Source organism: Acinonyx jubatus, chromosome B4 (assembly GCF_027475565.1).
Source record: "Acinonyx jubatus isolate Ajub_Pintada_27869175 chromosome B4, VMU_Ajub_asm_v1.0, whole genome shotgun sequence".
Taxonomy (NCBI): domain Eukaryota; kingdom Metazoa; phylum Chordata; class Mammalia; order Carnivora; family Felidae; genus Acinonyx; species Acinonyx jubatus.
In genome coordinates, this window is record NC_069387.1 from 47375703 (window position 1) to 47397246 (window position 21544).

Below are 21544 nucleotides of genomic sequence, written 5' to 3' on the forward strand. Positions count from 1 at the left end.
CAGTTTTTGTGGATCCCAGATCCACCTGGAGTCCATCTTCCATAGTGATTAAAAACAGTTCTTGACAAAATCAGTTTCTGGAGACCCATCCCCTGCTTTCTTAGGGGGATCCCAAGGGACTGTTGGTGCTGACCTGGGTGGCTGATTTCAATTTTGAAAGAACTGGGTGTGGGAAAAAGAGACATGGAATGTCATCCTATAGGATGTAGCACGAATTTGGTACAATTGCATAATCAAGAGTTCACTCTATCACAGTCTAACACATCCCATGAAAACCGGGGAGATGTTAAACCTAGCCCATCCTGTTCTTATTTGATTTATTTAAAGTGAAACCATTCTGCCATTTCTACATCTTAATCTCATTCAAAACAAATTTTTACAATATATTCCCATTCAATTCTAAATTTTAAAAAACATAAAATTTAATGTTCTGGACACTTATGCCCCATGTTCTTGTGTAACAAAAAAAGCACAGCTGAGTGAAGGTCAAACGCATACTCTCGAAATAGAAGCCTACATAAAATAATTCCCTACAATATCAAATTCAAATTAAACCTCCTAAATAGCATTGTGGTAAACCTCAATTGCTTCAGAGACTGGAATAAGCCGGAAATATTTACCGACACACACAGAGGCATACTGACCAAAGTAATTTCCTTGTTCTTCAGGGCTCCCTGAGGGGAAAGAAATGGCATTCTCAGAATTGAGTTCCAAAGGGCTTCCAGCATATTCTGCCCTCCTGTGACCCATTGGTTGTTTTGCACTTCACAAAACAACAGAAGCCCTGTTCTCCCGTTAATGATCACATTCACATATCCTCCTTTCTTTCCTCCACAGTTGAAAGCCTCTGTTTCCCCAGGGCTCAGGAAAGAAATGGTTGACACCTGAATGTAAAACTGCATTGTCACCATGGATAATTCCTAAATGATTATTTTGGCCTGGATTATTTGTTTATGCTCTTTGACAATGTTAATTAATAATTGTGTTTCCTCCGCCATTTCAAGTATTAGTTTTTTATTTTATTTCAATTTACTCATTAGGCACACAGAAATATTCCCAGACCATCTGTCAAAAATATGGTTCAGTTCAGAACACTCTTTTTTAAATTTTTAATTTTTTTCTTTTTTTAAGTGTTTATTTATTTTGAGAGGGGGCTAAGGGCAGAAGGAGAAAGAGAGGAATCCCAAGCAAGGTTCCATGCTCAGTGTGGATCCTGATGAGGGACTTAATCCCACAACCCTGGGATCATGATCTGAGTTGAAATAAGGAGTCAGTCACTCAACCGATTGAGCCACCCAGGCGCCCCCAGAACACTCTTTTAAAATAGTTATTGGTTGTATTTTTCCAGCAAGTTCATGGGCTGTCAAGTATTTTGAAGAAAATTCTATTCATCCCTAATCCTTTTTTTCCCTTATTTATAGATTTATAAAGACTTCACTGCAAAAGAACCAATTCATAGTCAAATAATTACTTAGAAACTTTCTGCACTTTTAATCTTGTTTACGAGTTTCCAGACTGCATAACCATTACTCACTTAGTCCTTGAAAGTTTAATCTGCTTTCAAGCCAAGCACACATTTTTTAATTTCTCTGAAAAAGTTAGTAACTGATATTATCAGGCACAGTTGTTGCCAAATCTTTCTGCTGTATACCACTATGACAGTTCTCATGTCTTTTATATTCTTTAATTTTCTACATATTAGCTTTTTGTCATTAACTGAAATCTAGAGAAAAGAATGCTTTATTCAGCTTTATAGCCTCTGTTACTAGGACAGTCTCTTAAATACAAGAGTTCAATAATATTTTAGAGAAAGTACCTATATTAGTAAAATAAAACATATAGGAACTGATTTTAAATGTAACTTGATGAAATTTATTTCTATGAATACTCTAAAATTTGTATTTGTTTTTATTTTTGCAAAGCCCATAAATGCTTAAGTTCTCTGTTTTAATTTAAGATGAATTTTAAGAATAAAATCTCATCTATTGCTAAGATTTTCCTTCCCTTTGGTAGGTGCTCTCCAATCAGATTCACAGCTTCCCTTGATCTCCTCATGAGAGCAATTTCTTCATTTGAAAATCACCATCATTTGCATTGTCTTTGTGGATCCCAGATCTCCCATCTACCAATGTCAATCTCTCACCATGTTTGAGTACAAGAACCTTTGTCAAAGTAATTTTCTGGAGATCTATCCATTGACTTCTCAGGGGACCTCAAGAAATTCAGTCCTAGACTGGTAACTAGTTTGATTTTGATGGAATTGGACGTAAGCATATAAAAGATGATGCACACAAATTTCAGTTAAAATGCAGACTTCATGTCTATACATGAAATGTAATCAATGAATGACTCTGGTCACTACATACAGTTATGACACCAAATTTGATACTCTGGAAACTGTGTCAAGAGTTAAAGAGTGAGAGATATTTTTGTTTGCAGGGGAAAGACTGAGAGATAAACTGATAGCTCTATCCAAATAGGTTTAGGGTATTTCTTTCATTGAAAGTCAGTGTGACAGAATTAGAATTAGAAGAAATGTTTTCAACATACAAATGTGAAAATTTAGGTCACCACAGAGAAAAACTTATATTTTTAATCATGAGCTCTAGCCCATAAAGACATGTTATGCCTCAAAACATTGCATATTTACCTTATCTATAAATATTCAAATAGAAGCTAGTGGCTATTTCTTGGAGACAGGGAGAAAATATCACTACATTACAAAATCTGCTAAACTAGAAAAACTGTAAGTATCCATATAACTTTAAAATTTGAAGATTTTTGCAAATTCAATTTTAGTTTTTATTTCAATCTTTAAATTTTAAATTGGTGTCAGTTTCTTGGAAGGTCAGTCATATTATAACTATGAAATCATTGTGTTGATTGATTTTTCATGTGAATTGACTATGTTTTTTAATATGTAATTTTTTTTAAATACAAAAAAATCCTTCGTAAATGAAGTTTTGAAAACCTTGAGATTCATAGACACTATCTTGCTATTTAAAAGTGCATTAATAGGGCACCTGGGTGGCTCAGTCGGTTAAGAACCGACTCTTGACTTCAGCTCAGGTCATGATCTCATGGTTTGTGAGTTCAGGCCCCTGCATCGAGCCCTGAGCTGACAGTGTAGAGCCTGCCTGGGATTCTGTCTCCTTCTCTCTCTGCCCCTCACCCGTTTGCTCTCTATCTCTCTCTCAAATAAAAATAAAAACTTAAAAAAAAAAGTAGATTAATAAACCTTCAAATCATTTAACAAAAAAAAAATTAGAGAATTCTTTGATGAGATATATTTTCAAAGCTTGGTATCTACCAAACAATACTAGATTCATTGTAAACCTTTGGTGTGAACACAGATCTGCCTCTTCACTATTTAACAGAATATAAGCCTATAATCAATAAAGACTAAAGTTGAGAACTCATCAGTAGGCCTGTGAACTGGTTAGATATTGAGACAATTACATGTTCCATGTACAAGGTTATGGATTTTAATCTTGAAATCCAACTGCCTAGTTCAATTCTTGGCTGTACTACATAAGACTTTAGTGGGGATTAAATAAATTAAGATTTGTAAAGTACTGAGAACAGTATCTTGCACATAATAAATATCATATTAAGTAGTTTTGCTTTTTTTTTTTTTTTTGAAATACAATTAGGAGCACCTGGGTGGCTCAGTTGGTTGAGCATCTGACTTTGGCTCAGGTCATGATCTCAAGATTTGTGAATTTGAGCCTCGCATGGGGCTTGATGCTGTCAGCACAGAGCCTACTTCAGATTTTCTGCGTCTCTCTCTGCTTCGTCCCCACTTGTGCTCTCTCTCTCAAAAATAAATCTTTAAAAAAGAAATACAATTAAAAAATAAAACTTCCTGTTTGATACTAATGGAAAACTTGTCAGCAGAAATCTTTAATGGAAATAGGGTCAGAGCAATTTTTGGGTTCATTTAGATCACATTTCACACTATCTTTATTTCACTCTATTAATTAAGAACAGTTAAATAGGGGATCTGAGTGAAAGGCAGCTACCAACTGGATGAGCAAGATGCGTAGATGTTTCTACCTGAATCAAAGAGTTAATTCTATCAAGCAATCTGTGCGGTCCCCAAAATAACTATGTTATTTCTTTACAGAAAATTATATGGATTAGATTTTTAAAGACTGAATCACAGAAATTATTAAAACTCCTCAAATTAATTAGAATCTCCACACTTTACCATTCACTGGGCCAAAAATAAATTCTTTCCTCTTAAAACTGCAGTTAGCATCTATCTAGTAGAGACAAACTGTTGGAAGAAAATATACTTAATGTCATAATCAATAGCAACGCATTTTAAAATATTTTAACTATAATTTTTAAAGGTGGTTTATGACTCATTATTTATGCTTATTGTAGAAAATTGGAAAATATAGGAAAAGTATAAAGAAGAAGTAAAAATTTCGACCTAATGCTACTCCTCAGAAAAAATAAACTTTAACATTCAGTGGATTTTTATGTAACTTTTTTCCAATGCTTATTTTTATGATTTCACTTGAAATCATACTATGTGCCCAATTTTCCATATGGCCTTCTAAATCTGAAACTATAATTATCTGGTTATTAATAATAATGATAAAAATTTCATAACTATTAAACTATTGCAGTTTATTCTATGAAGCACTATAATTTATCATTTTCCTTAATGTAGTATTTAGATGGTCTTTTTTTTTTCTTTTTAAAATACTGCTGCAGAAAAATTATAACATGTGGAGAAAAGCTTCTACCTGTATTTTGGATCCTTTCCCTACAGCCGATCCCCAAAACTAGAATATTTAAGGCTTGTGATGTTCATTACAAATTTTAGTTGTGACTCAGTTAAATAGATTTCCTGTCATATGATTAATATTTCATGTGATCTAACTAATAATTAAAACCTTAAAATACAGCTAATAGTTTTTATTATGTGATTTCTGCTTTGACATGTGAATTCTGTCTTCTTTATACTTAAGGAATCAGCTTCTCAGGTTGGAAGGAGATATGTTCACAAGTCTAATCAGACTTAATATGTTATTAAATTATTTAGAGGAATCAGATTTAATATTTCCACAAATTTCTATTAATTATCCAACAAAACCTAAAAGAGGAAGACTAAATCATGGCAGGATATGAAGAGAGAAAGTGGAATGGATGATTTGGGCTCCCAATGTCTTCATTTAAATATATTTGGATAGATTATGATACTGATAAGGAAGTCAATAATAATAAAGATAATGGGGAGGATAAACAGCATCATCTTTACCCTGACATTCATAATCAACAAAGCATTTCCTAAAAGAGCACTGTGCTCTCTTAACTGCAGTAACCAGCTTGGGCTCTGATTATATGAATAATTATATGCATGACTGCATGTACTTTGGACCTTAAATGGTATTTATGGAAGATTTCATATTCAACAAAAATGGGAAATGAGAAGAGTAATAAATTTTGATCATAAAAATGCAACAATCTGGCTTCTGTTAAATCAGTGTGAAATAAGAGGATTCGCTGATGAGATGGTGACAGCTGTCACCATCCATTGCTAAGTGACCAATAAAAGGTTTAGAAATGTGCTTCATTCTCATCACAGATCCTTCCTCTGAAAGAAGAGTAAGAACTTGATGTGAAATCTACTGGTGAGACAACTACTTAACGATTTTCATTAGTTTCTATTTAAATTAGCAGAAGTGTGGACATCTCTAACGTGGTCAAACCTACAATCTGTTTGGAGCAGAAATCAAAACTTCTGACTAGAAGTTTAAAAAAAGGTAAGGGGAAAAACAAATTCCTTAAGAATTCAACAAATCGAGGAGGGAATTAAAATATTTATGAAACATGATTCATTTTAAAAATGAGAAGTACAGATGTTGTGTAAGGGTACAAACTTGGAATGAGTATTTACAAGCCCTAGAGGTCTAAGGCACAGTATAGTGAATGTGGACAACAATATTGTATTATAATCATCAAACTTGCTAAGAGACTGGTACTTAAGTACTCCAACCACTAAAAAAAGGATAATGTGCAACATGATTGAGGTGCTAACTGCATTAACATGTGCCTTAAATTTACACAATATGTCAAATATATTTGTATAAAGTGGCATTTTTGAAAAAAGAAAAGAAAATGAAGGGTAATAATTCCATTAGTAGAGGAAGAAAGCAAGCGGTAGAGGGAGAAAGAAAAGAGAAGTGGTATAAGGAAGAAGATTCTTTGCCAGCCCCCTATCCAAGAGGATAAGATTCAAACTCCATCCTTTGGAAATGAATTTTGCCGCTGACTTGAAAATGTTCCTTAACGAATTCCTAAAATTGCAAGTGAAAACAACACTTCTATGTGAAACATACTGTGGTAAAGTCTTTTTGACAACAGCTAACATTTGAATCACAAGTAATGTCAAGCTGCTCTATAAACTTTACATGTTGTCAAAGGTAAACACAAGAAGATTGCAACAGATATATGTTTTCGAACTAAAATTACGGTTCTAAATAGCATTTTTTTTTCCTGATCTCGATGTAAATGCGAAGGAAATTTCCCTATTTCAAACTCCATTTAATCATGCAATTGAGGAGTGTCCACCTTTACTTCAACTGGAAGTGATTAATGGGCAATGCAGTGATATGCTGAAAGGCAAAAGATGCCATCCAAATGATGAGTGTGCTCAACTAAAATCATATACTTGTGAGTTAATACCAGTATTTGGTGTATCTATGTGAAAAGTAAATTCTCAAAATTGAAATATATAAAATTTTAAAACACACTAGCCTTAACAGATGAACATTCACAATTAACTTTGATGAGAATATTGACTTTGAACCCCAAATAAGCAAAAGGTTATCTCCCTTACTCCAGAATTCCATTCTTCTCCTTAGTAGCATACACTATCAAAATATTTTAATCCATTGTTATCATATTATCTTTTGAGTTTCATTAATAAAAAATTGTGGAAATTTATTTTTTCTTTTTATATGAATACTTACATAATATCCTTGATTTTTATTCTTATTCACCCTTCATATCCTGAAATAGATACTATCTGGACCTTCCCAAAAGTTTGTCAATCCCTAATATAAATTATAGTCATACTGTCATTATAGTGTAATTCTCTTATCAAGTATACACATTGGGGTGCCTGGCTGGTTCAGCCAGTAGAGCATATAACTCTTGATCTCAGGGTTTTGAGTTCAAGCCCCATGTTGGGTGTGGAGCCTAGTTAAAAAAAAAAAAGTATGTGCATTGATTCTAGTATTAAACATGAACATATTGCTAATCTAGTCATTGTCAAGAGATTGATAATTTCTAGTGATTATTCTTCTATGTTCCTTGTATTTCTATGAATATTTTATGCAGAGAGCAGGAGTTATATCTATAGCTATTTAAACCTTATTTAGTAAATCTTTACTACTTTATTATTTTATTTTTATTTTTTAAGAGTATACAACTCTTTTAATGTTTATTTATTTTTGAGAGAAAGAGATAGAGTGCAAGCAGGGGAGAGGCAGAGAGAGAGAGTGGGAGACCAGAATCTGAAACAGGCTCCAGGTTCTAAACTGTCAGCACAAAGCCCAACGTGGGGCTTGAACTCCGGAACCACGAGACTTCAGTCTGAGCTTAGGTTGGATGCTTAACCGACTGAGCCACCCAGGTGCCACAATATTTATTATTTTAAATAATGATATAATTAAATTATTTTTCCTGCCAAACAATAAGTATGTACAAGTTTTTACATTAAAAATAAAGGCATAGGGGTGCCTGGGTTGCTCAGTCAGTTAAGTGTCCGACTTCAGCTCGGGTCATGATCTCACGGTTGATGAGTTCGAGCTCCTCGTCAGGCTCTGTGCCAACAGCTCAGAGCCTGGAGCCTGCTTCGGATTCTGTGTCTCCCTCTCTCTCTGCCCCTCCCCTGCTCGCACTCTATCTCTCTCTCAAAAAATAAATAAACATTAAAAAAATTTTTTTAAATAAAAAAAAGAAATGAAGGCAGAATATTGATACAGGATAGAATGGAGATGCAGTAGCCTAAACAACTAGAACAGTAGAGAATAGAATAAAATATACTTGAAAAAATTTTGCAAGTTTCAAATAAAAATAAATGGAAGTTATATTTTGCTGTGACAAAGCAAAACCAAAAATCTATCTTTTGTGTTAAGAAAAATAAAGTTTATAATACTAAGACACATTTTCAGCAAATACATAGTGAAGCTGACAAGTTACTTCCTCTCAAAAGTTAAAAAGAATTGATAAAAATTTGTCTGCTAGAACTAGAATTAAATATGTGAAAAGGTTTTAAAAAATAATTTTAAAAGAATCCAAGCTTTTAACTTTAGCCAACTATAAAATAGCTCTTTTTTTTTAAGTTTATTTATTTATTTATTTCTGAGAGAGACAGACAGAGTGTGAGCAAGGGAGGGGCAAAGAGAGAGGGAGACACAGAATCAGAAGCAGGTTCCAGGCTCCAAGCTGTCAGCGCATAGCGCACTGCGACTCGAACCTATGAATCAGGAAATCATGACCTGAGCCAAAGTCAGACATTTAATGGACTGAGCCACCCAGGCGTCCCTAAAATAGCTTGGTTCTTACGCACACAGAAAATAATTTTTAGATGAAGAAATTGGAAAATATGTTATTTCAATTATGAAAACTTTGTTAGAAAATTATGAGAGAAAGACTTTAAAAAATATATTTGACAAAAAGCTGAAGATTTCAATTAAACCAAACAATTGCCCATGGAATGCAAGACCTCTATAACACCAAAGATCGACTGATTCAAACTTTGAAAAGCTGCAGGAACTTGTCTTTAGCTTCTTATCTGTAGGTGAGTCATGTGATGTAAAAAGCACTGCCAAATTAACATTCGATGTGTATTTCTCAAAGGACATCCATATTTATGAAGAAAGGTGGTCAATTTATGGCTTAAATGGAACTCATAGCAGAGATTTTTTTTTAAGCTTATTGATTTATTTTGAGAGAGAGAGAGAGAGAGAGAGAGAGAGAGCGCACAACTGGGGGGGAGGCAGAGAGACAGGGAGAGAGAGAAAAGCCCAAGTAGGTTCCATGCTGTCAAAGTGGAGCCCAACGCGGGACTTGATCTCAGGAACCGTAAGATCATGACCTGAGCCGAAACCAAGATTTGGATGCTTAACTGACTGAGCCACCCGGCAGCCCCAAGATATTTTTAATTTAATATGTCTGCCAAAGAATTTTTGATATGAAATATTAGTTTCTATCACAACAGAGGATGCTCCAACTCTGTTAAGCCAAAAGTCTTGATTTATTGAAATTTTAAGACAAGAAACATGTTTCCCTTCCTGCTTTGTTTCTACCTGTGATGCATACTGAAAACATATATGCCCCAGTTTTCTGAAGCAAACTATGAAAATTGCCATAGATGCATTTAACATCATTCAGGGAATATGTGCAAATGTTATGAGCCACCAAATTGTTTTGGAATTACTGAAAGAAATAGAAGACAATGAATTTAATCATCTTGTGTTCTTCACCAGTGTTTGTTGGTTAAATTGTGGAAGAGTTGTACAAGGATTAACTGCACTGTTAATTCCAATTCAATGTTTTTCTTGAAAGAAAAGGAATACTTGGCAAATATTCAAAATCCAAACACAAAACTTGGAAGTCTATGTTTTTTTTTACTGCTACATCACATTGCTTATGAATGAGTTAGATTTGAAGTTATAAGAAAGAAAAAGCTTGTCTGTGAACTAGCTAGACAAGTACAAGAACGTATGTTGAAATTGAGTCTTTGCATAATGTAAATCAATAATAATGATTTTATATACTATTTAACATAAATCAATATTAAGAAGCTTTAAACTATGACTCAGAACACTATGAAAATTGACTATAAAAATTACAAGAAATATTTGAAGGATACCTTGTGGATATTTGTAAATTAAGAGTTGATTTTCAATTTATTCAGTATTTCTTTCAATTCAATGTTAGTAATAGTGGGTTAACAGAAGAGATAGTGAATTTACTTCTTTTGGATGCAAGTAGTTTTTAAACCGATATGTTTTTCTTTAAAGTTATATCAATTTTGGGGGCACCCAGGTGGCTCAGTCAGTTAAGATTCTGACTTCGGCTTAGGTCATGATCTCATGGTTCATGAGTTTGAGCCCCGCATAGGGCTCTGTGAGGACAGCTCAGAGCCTGGAGCCTGCTTTGGATTCTGTGTCTCCCTCTCTCTGCCCTTCCCCTGCTCATGCTCTGTCTGTCTCTGTCTCTCTCTCTCAAAAATAAATAAACATTAAAAAAATTAAAATAAATAAATAAGCATTAAAAAATTACCAAATTGTTTAAAAGATGAACAAGTTTTTTTCAATATAAAAGCACATGATAAACGAACAATTCTTGGCACTGGATTCAGTTATTGGAGAATTGTTAAGTTTGGAACTTGGATATGTGAAACTATGTTTTTCTTTGGTTGTTAAATTCAACCTTCTTATTTTTATTTATTTATTTCTAATTTTATTTATTTATTTATTTATTTATTTATTTATTTATTTATTTATATTTGAGCCAAAATCAAGAGTTGGTTGCCCAACCAACTGAGCCACCCAGGCACCCCAAAACACAGACTCTTAACTATATAGAACAAATTGATGGTTACCAGAGCGAGGGGTGGATGGGGCGGTGGGTGAAATAGGTGATGGGGTTAATAGTACACTTGTTATGATGAGCACAGGGTGATGTATGGAATTGTTGAATCATTATATTGTACACCTGAAACTAACAGAACACTATGTTAACTATACTGGAATTAAAGAAAAAAGAATAAGAGGGATAAGGAGTGCATTTGTACCATTTTCAACAATGAGGAGAGGATTTGTAATAATATTATTGCAAAGTAACTGAATGTGTTTTCCCATAGAACCACATATACTGCTTATTAGCTTATTTTCTTATAGAAATAAAACAGTGGACAATAATGAAACTTCAGCACTTGGTTAAAATGTTTCTCTAGAAGAAACAGCCTCAAAAAAAAGTGTAAACCCTAATTCCTCACTGTGGACTCTTTGTGATCACCTCATTTATTTTCTTAATGAATAATTTGTTTCTTTCAGATGTGTTACAGTCTCTACCCTAAAGTCCAGAAGAACACAGACCTTCCCAGGTCAAGAATGAAAGAAACAGGTGACCATCACCATGCCCACTGGCCCAGGATTTTTTAACTCTGTAGAATTTAGTCACCAGGTGGTGCATTGTTAGACACTCCTTGACCCCTCTCCCTCTGGATTTGGACAGGGACGACTTGGTGAGTATATTTTTGTATTTTCTTTTCTTCCACAAATTTGGGGGCATGCAGGGGAATTCATCCCTCCTCGGTTTTTATTGTGTATCCTTTTCCTATTTGTCCTTCTATTCCTATTCAGTCTATTCTCCAGGCTCCTCTTCATCTGCCCTCCTTTTAGATGTCAAGATTCCAAATTTCCTTGCACAGCTAGCTTGTCTTTTCATTGTGTTCCCACTCAACAATTTCCCTGGGCAATTTCATACCTTTTCATGGCTCCGCCCACCACCCCTCACCATGGATTCTGTCTCTATTGAGGATTCAGACCTATCGTAGCAACAAAACTAAATTTCTTACCTAACCATCGTCTGTCTCCTCTTAAATTTCCACAGTCACCCAATCCTCAATGTTTAAAACTGAACTCATAATTTTCACCACAGATTTAATCTTCCTCCTTGTTTCCTGCAGGGCAGAAATTTGAGACTTATCCCATCCTCATTCCTCCCTCTTTTCTCCACCTGGGATGTCTAGCGTCCATGTTGAACTTTCCAAGAATACATCGCCTCCTCTTATGATTTCCAATTTTAATCATTGGATTAAATTTAGGGGTAGCTAAATTAAATTAAATAAATGTGTTGAGCACATTATCTGGTCTACTTTGACCCTCACAACAACCCTACAAAATAGACGTATTATTCACAAGATGTTAATAAACTTGACAAAGGACATAAAGCTAGTAGGTTGAGGAACCTCCATTTGAATCCACATGAGTTTTATTTCTCACTTCCATTAGCTCTTTTTTGTAAAGGAAGAAAAAGTGGCTTTCAAAGTAACCAGTTGCTAGATTCAGTTAACTGATTGTCTTCAAAACAGTTTATGTGTTGTGTGGAGCCAGCCATAAACTAATGGAGAGCGGAGCTGCTCTGGAGAACTATTAATGCTATCGTGGGAACCACGTATATGATTTCAAACTTCCTCCTAGCCATGTTAAGAAGTGGAAAAGAAACAGGTGACAGTAATTTTAAGAACGTATCTTATTTAACCCAACGTGTCACCGTTTTATCATTTCAACACTTATCCAGTACAAAAATTACCAAGATGTTTCACATTCACATCAAACACAAACACCTAGTGCTTGAAATCTCTTGTGTATTTTACATTTACAGCCCACCTCAGCCAGGATGCTAACTTTTCCATTTACTTGCTCTGTATGTAGATTCCATAAAATATATAGCTCAAAACTAGTTTAATGGGGCACCTGGGTGGCTCACTCAGTTAAGCGTTTTGACTCTTTGTTTCAGCTCAGGTCATGATTTCTCAGTGGGTGGGATCGAGCCCTGGGTCAGGCTCTGCACAGACAGCATAGAGTCTGCTTGGGAGCTCTCTCTTTCCCTCTCTCTCCCCTCCCTGCTCGTGCTCACTCTCACCCTCTCGTTCTTTCAAAATAAACAAATAAACTAAAAAAAAAAAAAAAAAAAAAAAAAAAAAAAAGTCTGTGTTTTGGTTTGTCTCTGTTTTTCTTTGTTCATTTGTTGCCCAAATTCCACATTTGAGTGAAATCATATGGTATGTGTCTTTCTCTGGCTGATTCACTCCTACTCTGCCATCTTCCCCAGAAGTTTATTCCTCTGATTCTTTAACACATCTCTGTCTTTTGCTTTTTGATGTGTTCCATCAATATTTTTTCTCCAAATGCCATCTTAGTTCAAACCTTTATCACCTCATGTGGTTACAAACAGCAGCTTTTGAATTGGTTTGCTAACGTCCTCTAACGTCAGCTTCATTTGTACACAGCTACCTGTATCACTTTTCAAAAATGTATTTAGATTAAATAATCAAAGCAAAATGTATCATTTATAATATGGCTGCTAATTTGCTGAATTCCAGTTATCATAATGTCATTTCTTAAAATAAAGAAATATAGTATGGACATTTGGAAAACCTGAATTGAAGTCCCTCTGATTTATATATGACCTTGAAGAAATCGCTTAACTTCTGGGCTTTAGTTCCCTCATTTGTAACATAAATTGGTATATATGATCTCTGAAACTTCTCAATTCTGATTTTGAGCAAAGCTTTACCAGTCTGCAAGCATTCAGGTCTTTGCATTGTACTCCACATTGTATTTCCTGAGACGTTTTCTCACTCATCAATGATTAAGGAACATTAATCAGTGACAGGCATTATGTTAGACTTTAGGTATAGCTAAATTCTCTGCCCAGAGAAACAGGACAGAGCCATCTACCTAAATATTGGTACTACATCAGTACATAATCAAGGCCATACTAGGGGATTTATATACAGCACAATGGAAGGGGGAAGGATAAGAAACAAAATCTAACTCTGCCTACGGAAGCTAAATAAAGAGGATAGGAAACCTTAAGAGAAAATTATAGATATAAGAAGAAAAAAAGAAATGAAAAGCAAAAAGGTCATTGATGACCATAGAATGGAAAAATTCAATGAAGTATTAAATAGAAATCTTACTAAAGTAGGTTGAAAATTAAATATAAACTATTAGGGGCACCTTGGTGGCTCAGTCTGTTGAATGTCCAACTTCAGCTCAGGTCATGATCTAATGGTTTGTGAATTCCAGCCCTGTATCGGGTTTACTGTTGTCAGCACAGAGCCGGCTTCAGGTCCTCTGTCCCCCTTTTTCTCCCTCTGCCCCTCCCCCCATTCACACACTCTCTCTCGAAAATGAATAAACATTTATAAAAAACCTATAAACTACTAGTTAATGCATTGAGTTAAGTCGATATGCTTATCTCTCTTCCTTCTTCATACTCTTGAAAAAAAAAAAAAAAGGGTACAAACTTCCACAGAAAAACAATAAGGAGAACACAGCTGACCAGACAAATCAACAACATTGGGAAGGTCAAAAGATACAAACTTCCACCTATAAAACAAATAATTGTGGGGATATAACGTACAGCATGGTGGCCATAGCTAGTAATACTGTAGTGAATATTTGAAAGTTGTTAAGAGAGTAGACCTTAAAAGTTCTCATCACAAGAAAAAAAATTTATAACTATGTTAACTAGACTTATTCTGGTAATCATTTCATAATATATACAAATATTGAATCATTATGTTGTACACCTGAACGTAATATAATATTATGTGACAATTATACTCCAATAAAAAAAGCGAGCAAGGGAACTTACATATGAGACTTGTCCTGGTGGCTGCAAGACAAGTAGCTCTTTACGTGTGCCTACCAGAATCTTGAAAGTTTATACAGAGGCCTTAATGTGTTCAGTCATATAACCAGTCCACATGGTCTCAACAATACATTACTCTCTCAAGGCTGTGTCCTTGAAATGGCTGCTAGGATAGGGATAGTAGGTAGAATGTACATTCCAAGGACAGGGGAAGGAGTAGGGAGACTTCAGTTGCCTGAAGTCGGTGGGCAGTCATGTCTTCTTGGTGACTTCCTCTAACAAGTGTTTTTGAAAAAAATTACACCTTTAGATCCTATGATATGTTTAAATACATTGGGACACACTTTGATTTCTTTTTTGTTTTTAATGTTTATTTACTTTTGAGAGAGAGAGAGACAGACAGAGTGTGAGTGGAGGAGGGGCAGAGAGAGAGGGAGACACAGAATCCGAAGCAGGCTCCAGGTTCTGAGCTATCAGCGCAGAGCCCAATGTGGGGCTTGAACACAAGAACTGTGAGATCACGACCTGAGTGGAAGTCAGATGCTTAACCAACTGAGCCACCCAGGTGCCCCGAGACAGAGTTTGATTTCTGTGGGGAAATATGGGGATCAACCATGACAGGTAATTTTTAACTCCAAGGAAAGAAAAAATTTGTCCAAGAAATATAATCATAGAGTATATGGCTCAGTTAGGAATAATGTTAATGTATGTATAATAATGTAACTACTTGAATACTAACAACCAAAGAATTTTAAATAATTATACTTGATGGATGGGGGTCAGAAAAGTTTATGAGTAGGTAGGAGCGAGGGATATGTGAATTCTCCTCCTCCATGGTAGGAAGTGAATAGGTAACATCCTAAACTTAAAAGTTGAGATACAGCTGTATTAGCATGTTATTTAGAAATACAGAGATGTCACCAGAAGAAAAAGCTGATTTCTGGAAAGCAGAAATTGGGGGAAGAGAGGAACAGCAGGGGATTTCTGCTTTTCAATATACATTTTATGGAACAATTAGATTTTAAAACTAAATAAATGTTTTATTTTGATTAAAAAGTTAAAATTAACTTACAAAAAGAAACACTGACTAACAGTAAATGGAGAATTTCCGCTGAAATAAGTTTGCATATTCCCAGCAATCTTCCAGATTCCAAGAAAGTATAGAAAATAAAAATTAGGGGTGCCTGGGTGGCTCAGTAAGTTAAGCATCCAACTTCAGCTCAGGCCACGATCTCACAGTTCAAGGGTTCGAGCCCCGCATCAGGTGCTGTGCTGACAGTTCAGAGTCTGGAGCCTGCTTCGGATTCTGTGTCTCCCTCTCTCTCTGCCCCTGCCCCGCTCACACTCGGTCTCTCTCTCAAAAATAAATAAATATTTTTAAAAATTTTTAAAAAGAAAAGAAAAATTAAACAACAGTTTTAAAAAGAGCTGAAGAACAAATGACAATTATAAAAAGCTGGTAATTGCAAATACGGTTCTAGGACCTAGAGAGATAAATTTGAGAGTCAGCTTTATATAAGTGGTAATTTAATCCACTAAGGTGAACAAACTCATTTTAGGCTGAATAATGAATGAGAGGAAAATGAGCTGTTTCTGCTAGAAACAGACTCAAGATCCAGAAACTCAAATACTAGGCTAGAGGTGGCATGAAAGGGGAGGTGCGAAGTCCCTAGTGCCTCGCATCTGGTGAGAAACTAGAACCATGAAAAGGGTCACCAAGAGGGGACCTTCTCACTTTCGAAAGAATGCCTGAAAAGAATCATGGCACCTGCTGGGGAAAGTGGCCTGTATCAAGTCTTGCTCAGAGAGGGAAGAGAGAAAGTGTCAGCCTCCATACCGGACCAGGGCACATTGGCCATTTTTGTTTGTTTGTTTGTTTGTTTGTTTGTTTTAGTAGGCTTCACTCCAATGGGGAGCCGGACTCAGGGCTTGAACTCATGACCCTGAAATGAAGAACTGAGCTGAGATCAAGAGTCAGACGCTTAACTGACTGAGCTACCCAGGAGGCTCAAAATTTTTTTCTTTTCTTTTTTCAAGTAAGCTCTACACACTCAGAGTGGGGTTTGAACTCACAACCCCAAGATCAAGAGTCACATGCTTTATCAGCTAAGCCAGCTAGGTGCCCATGTGTAAGATGTGCAATATCTCTACAGAGCATTAAACATAGGCTACCAATTCAGGACCTGGGACTGAACTGAGAAGCCCAGTCAGTGATGTGTATATAACCTTAAAATTATCAGAGATATGGTAAAATTAAAGTGTATTGAATCACTGACCCAGAATGCCAGGGAGATAAGAAGATGCTGAATCAAGTAGCTGTGGGCCATGAGGGACTGACTGAGACACTTTGTTAGGGGTAAATAACGCAAACTCCACAGCTCCATTGCCATGATTCAAATCTTGAGTCTACCCTTTACTGACTATGTGACTTTGGGCCAGTTTTGCTACCTGCCCAAGTCTCAGTTTGCTTAGTTTTCTAAATAAAAATAGCATCTACTTCATAGGATTTTTGTAAACCATCCTTAGAAAAGAGTAGGCAGTCAAATGACATATCTGATAAAAGTTTAGTATCCAAAATATATAAAGAACTTATCAGCTCAACACTAGAAAAAAACAAATAATCCAATTAAATGGGCCAAAGATGTGAACAGACATTTCTCTAAAGAAGACATATAGGTGACCAACAGACACATGAAAAGATGCTGGATGTCACTCATCATCAGGTAAATACAAGTCTAAACCACAATGAGATATCACCAGACACGTGTTAGAATGGCTAAAATCAAGAAGCCAAGAAAGAAGTGTTGGTGAGGATGTGGGGAAAAAGGAGCACTCGTGTGCTACTGGTAGCAGGACTGAAAACTGTTTTTTAGTTTTTTAGTTCCTCAAAAAACTAAAAGTAGACTTACCACATGATACAGGGTCACCTGGGTGGCTCAGATGGATGAGTGTCCAACACCTGATTTCGGCTCAAGCCAAGATCTCGCGGTTTGTGGGTTCGAGCCCCACATCAGGCTCTGTGTTGACAGTGCAGAGCCTGCTTAGGATCCTCTCTCTCTCCTTCTCTTTCAAAAATAAATAAATAAACTTTATTTAAAAAATATTACCACATGATCCAGTTATTCCAGCACTGGATATTTACCCAAAGAGTGCAAAAACACTAATTTGAAAAGATATGTGCACCCCATGTTTATTGCAGCATTATAGCCAAATTATGGAGCAGCCAAGTGTCCATCAATAGATGAATGGATAAAGAAGACATGGGGTGTGTGTGTGTGTGTGTGTGTGTGTGTGTGTGTGTAATGGAATAGTACTTAGTCATAAAAAGGAATGAAATCTTGCCATTTGTAGTAATATGAATAAATCTAGAGGGTATAATGCTATGTGAAAAAAGTCAGTCAGAGAAAGACAAATACCATGTGATTTCACTCATATGTGGAGTTTAAGAAACAATACAAACAGGGCCGCCTGTGTGGCTCAGTCTGTTAAGTTGGCTTAGGACATGATCTCATGGTTCATGGGTTCAAGCCCTGTGTCAGGTTCTGTGCTGACAGCTCAGAGCCTGGAGCCTGCTTTGGATTCTGCGTCTTCCTCTCTCTCTGCTCCTCCCCTGCTCATGCTCTGTCTCTCTCAAAAATAAAATAAACATAAGAAAACCAAAGTGGGAGGCATCACAATCCCAGACTGTAGCCTCTACTACAAAGCTGTAACCATCAAGACAGTATGGTATTGGCACAAAAATTACACATAGACCAATGGAACAGAATAGAGAACCCAGCATTGGACCCATAAATGTATGGCCAACTCATCTTTGACAAAGCAGGCAAGAACATCCAATGGAAAAAAGACAGTCTCTTTAACAAATGGTGCTGGGAGAACTGGACAGCAACATGCAGAAGAATGAAACTAGACCACTTTCTTACACCATTCACAAAAATAAACTCAAAATAGATGAAAGACCTAAAGTGAGACAGGAAACTATCAAAACCCTAGAGAAGGAAGCAGGCAACAACCTCTTTGACCTCAGCCGCAGCAATTTCTTGCTTGACACATCTCCCAAGGCAAGGGAATTAAAAGCAAAAGTGAACTACTGGGACCTCATCAAGATAAAAAGCTTCTGCACTTCAAAGGAAACAATCAACAAAACTAAAAAGCGACATGGAATGGGAAAAGATATTTGCAAGTGACATATTGGATAAAGGGTTAGTATCCAAAATCTATAAAGAATCAACACCTGAAAAACAAATAATCCAGTGAAGAAATGGGCAGAAGACATGAATAGAAACTTTTCCAAAGAAGACATCCAGATGGCCAACAGACACATGAAAAGATGCTCAACATTACTCATCATCAGGGAAATACAAATCAAAACCACACTGAGATACCACCTCACACAGGTCAGAGTGGCTAAAATTAACAACTCAGGAAAGCAGATGCTGGTGAGGATGTGGAGAAACGGAACCCTCTAGCACTGTTGGTAGGAATTCAAACTTGTGCAGTAGTTCTGGAAAACAGTGTGAGGTTCCTCAAAAAATTAAAAATAGAACTACCCTACGACCCAGTAATAGCACTATTAGGAATTTATCCAAAGGATACAGGAGTGCTGATTCATAGGAGCATATGTACCCCAGTGTTTATAGCAGCACTTTCAACAATAGCCAAATGATGGAAAAAGCCTAAATGTCCATCAACTGATGAATGGATAAAGATGTGGTTTAGATACACAATGGAATACTACTTGGCAATGAGAAAGAATGAAATGATGCCATTTGCAGCAATGTGGATGGACTGGAAGGTATAATGCTAACTAAATAAGTCAGTCAGAGAAAGACAGATATCACATGTTTTCACTCATATGTGGATCTTAAGAAACTTACCAGAAGACCATGGGGGAAGGTAAGGGTAAAAAAAATAGTTACAAACAGAGAGGGAGGGAGGCAAACCATAAGAGACTCTTAAATACAGAGAACAAACTGAGGGCTGATGGGGGGGGGGGTGTGGAGAGGGGAAAATGGGTGATGGGCATTGAGGAGAGCACTTGCTGGGATGAGCACCGGGTGTTGTATGTAAGTGATGAACCACAGGAATACACCCCCAAAACCAAGAGCACACTTTACAGACTGTATGTTAGCCAATTTGACAACAAATTATATTTTAAAAAATAAATAAACATTAAATTTTTTTAAAAAAAAGAAACAATAGAAACAAAGAAAAAAAAAGAGACAAACCAAAAAACAAACTGTTAACTATAGAGAACAAACTGATGGTTACTAGAAGGGAGATGGGGAGGGGAGGTGAAATAGGTAATGGGGGTTAAGAAAGGCACTTGTGATGAGCATCATGTGTTGTATGGAAGTGTTGAATCACTATATTGTACACCTGAAACTAATTTTGCACTGTGTGTTAACTACATTGAAATTAAAATTTAAAAATCTTTTATTATACTTTCTTTGGATTAATTCCATTTTTCCTAATATTTTAAGTTGAATACTTAGCTCATTAATTGTCACTCTTTTTTCTCATGAAGAAACTTATGTATAAATATTTCAGCCTATAAATTTTCCTCTAAGTAGTACTTTGGATGCATTTCAGCTATGCTTTGTTCTCTGTACGGTACAACTATCTTTATAAAGGGTAAAATGGAACATGCCGCTTTCTAGATTAAAATCTTTTATTGATTTTCAATTACACTTACAAGAAAACCCCCAATCTTTTTGGAGCTGGTGTGCCACCCTCTCCAGCCTCATCTTGTCCCACTCTCTCCCTCCTTCGTGGCGGCTTAGCCACACCAGCTTCCACTCCTTCTTAGATGTGCCACATTCTTTCTCCTTACGTCTCATTTCTGTTCTTTAGCACTAGGCTTAACTGCTATATCCATGAGAAGTCCCTAACCACTCTAAGTTAGCTCCCTAAGTCCACCAGGAAATAGTCTTTATCACATCCCTTATCTCCTTCATAACATTTATCACAATTGTATATATTTATGTTTGGTAACGTGGTTTTTTTTCTGTCTTTCCAACTAAATTGTAACTTGCATGAGGACTTCTAGAAAATAGCTAGCAAACAGACTGAAATTAATGGAGTAATAATAGTAACATTAATTACATAGAATATCAACACTATAACAAGGCATGTGAATACTAATGAGATTAAATACATACTTTTTCTTAAATTATTGAAGACTGTTCAAGTTATCTAAATCTGTTATAATAGAGATAACATATATAGTAGAGATCACATATATAATAGAGATAAAAATGGATTTTTCGCCCCAAGAAAATTTTTTTTTTCTGAAAGATTAGATTCTGCTATCATTGTCTGGGATTCCACTTGCCACCATCATCAGATGAGGCACCAACCAGAACCATAGATCCTTCTTATCCTTCTTTCTAGTCAGAGCACCAAACTGTTGGTTGGTGATGGCCATAGAGTCCACAGTGGAGGCCACATGCAAGTCCACCATCCTCCACAGATCCACTTCCTGCTGTGTTCAGTCAAGCCCTTGTTATAGTCAGTCAAGAAAGGACCACTGACAGCTTTCTCAGGCTTGGAGACTTTTTTTCCAGGTATTACAAGATATATAAAGGTAGCCATAAGCTAAGATATGCAATATAATGTGATTATTTCACACCATGAAATGATCTCTAGCTTTTGTACTTTTGCCTTGTCTATAAATGATACTTTTGAGGATTTATTTAAAGGTCAAGTGTTGATGGCTCATATATATTAAAGGAGTTTATTAGGTAGCAAAAGTCCTTGAGACACAGAGAGAATACTTAAAACTTGGATCAAAATCTCTGAAAGAACTGGAAAAAGATGATAGACTGTGTAAAAACTATCATTGAAATATTAAAAATAACAGAGGAAGAAAAGAAAATAGAAAAGAAATTTGCCAGATTCTATTCAATGAACAAAGTACTAAGGAACAAAAAAAATACATGAAAGATACAACTTAAGCGATGATGTTTTAACTTTTGAATAAAGTAATTTTTATTTTTAGTAAAATGTGAAAAACTGTATGTTATTACCATGATCACTTAAAGTTATTGACATATTTTATATTATTTTCCAAGATTTGATACAATCAATCAATATGTATTTTATTTTACTAAAAACTTACAGACAACTG

The 21544-nt window shown here is 35.7% G+C and overlaps 1 protein-coding gene across 4 annotated transcripts in view; it reads right to left on the bottom strand.

The window, feature by feature from the left end:
• Positions 1–21544, bottom strand: part of LOC106965662 (histone H4) — a 57852-nt gene that overhangs the window by 24747 nt on the left and 11561 nt on the right. Inside the window, exons 2-3 of one of the 4 annotated variants that reach the window (XM_053225858.1) lie at positions 17325–17480; positions 694–884 (exon numbers count right to left, since the gene is read on the bottom strand). The exons of 2 other annotated variants lie outside the window; for them this stretch is intronic. The gene's annotated coding sequence lies outside the window, so the exon portion shown is untranslated. Of the gene's footprint in view, positions 1–693; positions 885–17324; positions 17481–21544 lie in introns of those variants that run through there. One more of the 4 variants, XM_053225857.1, reaches the window with a different exon arrangement.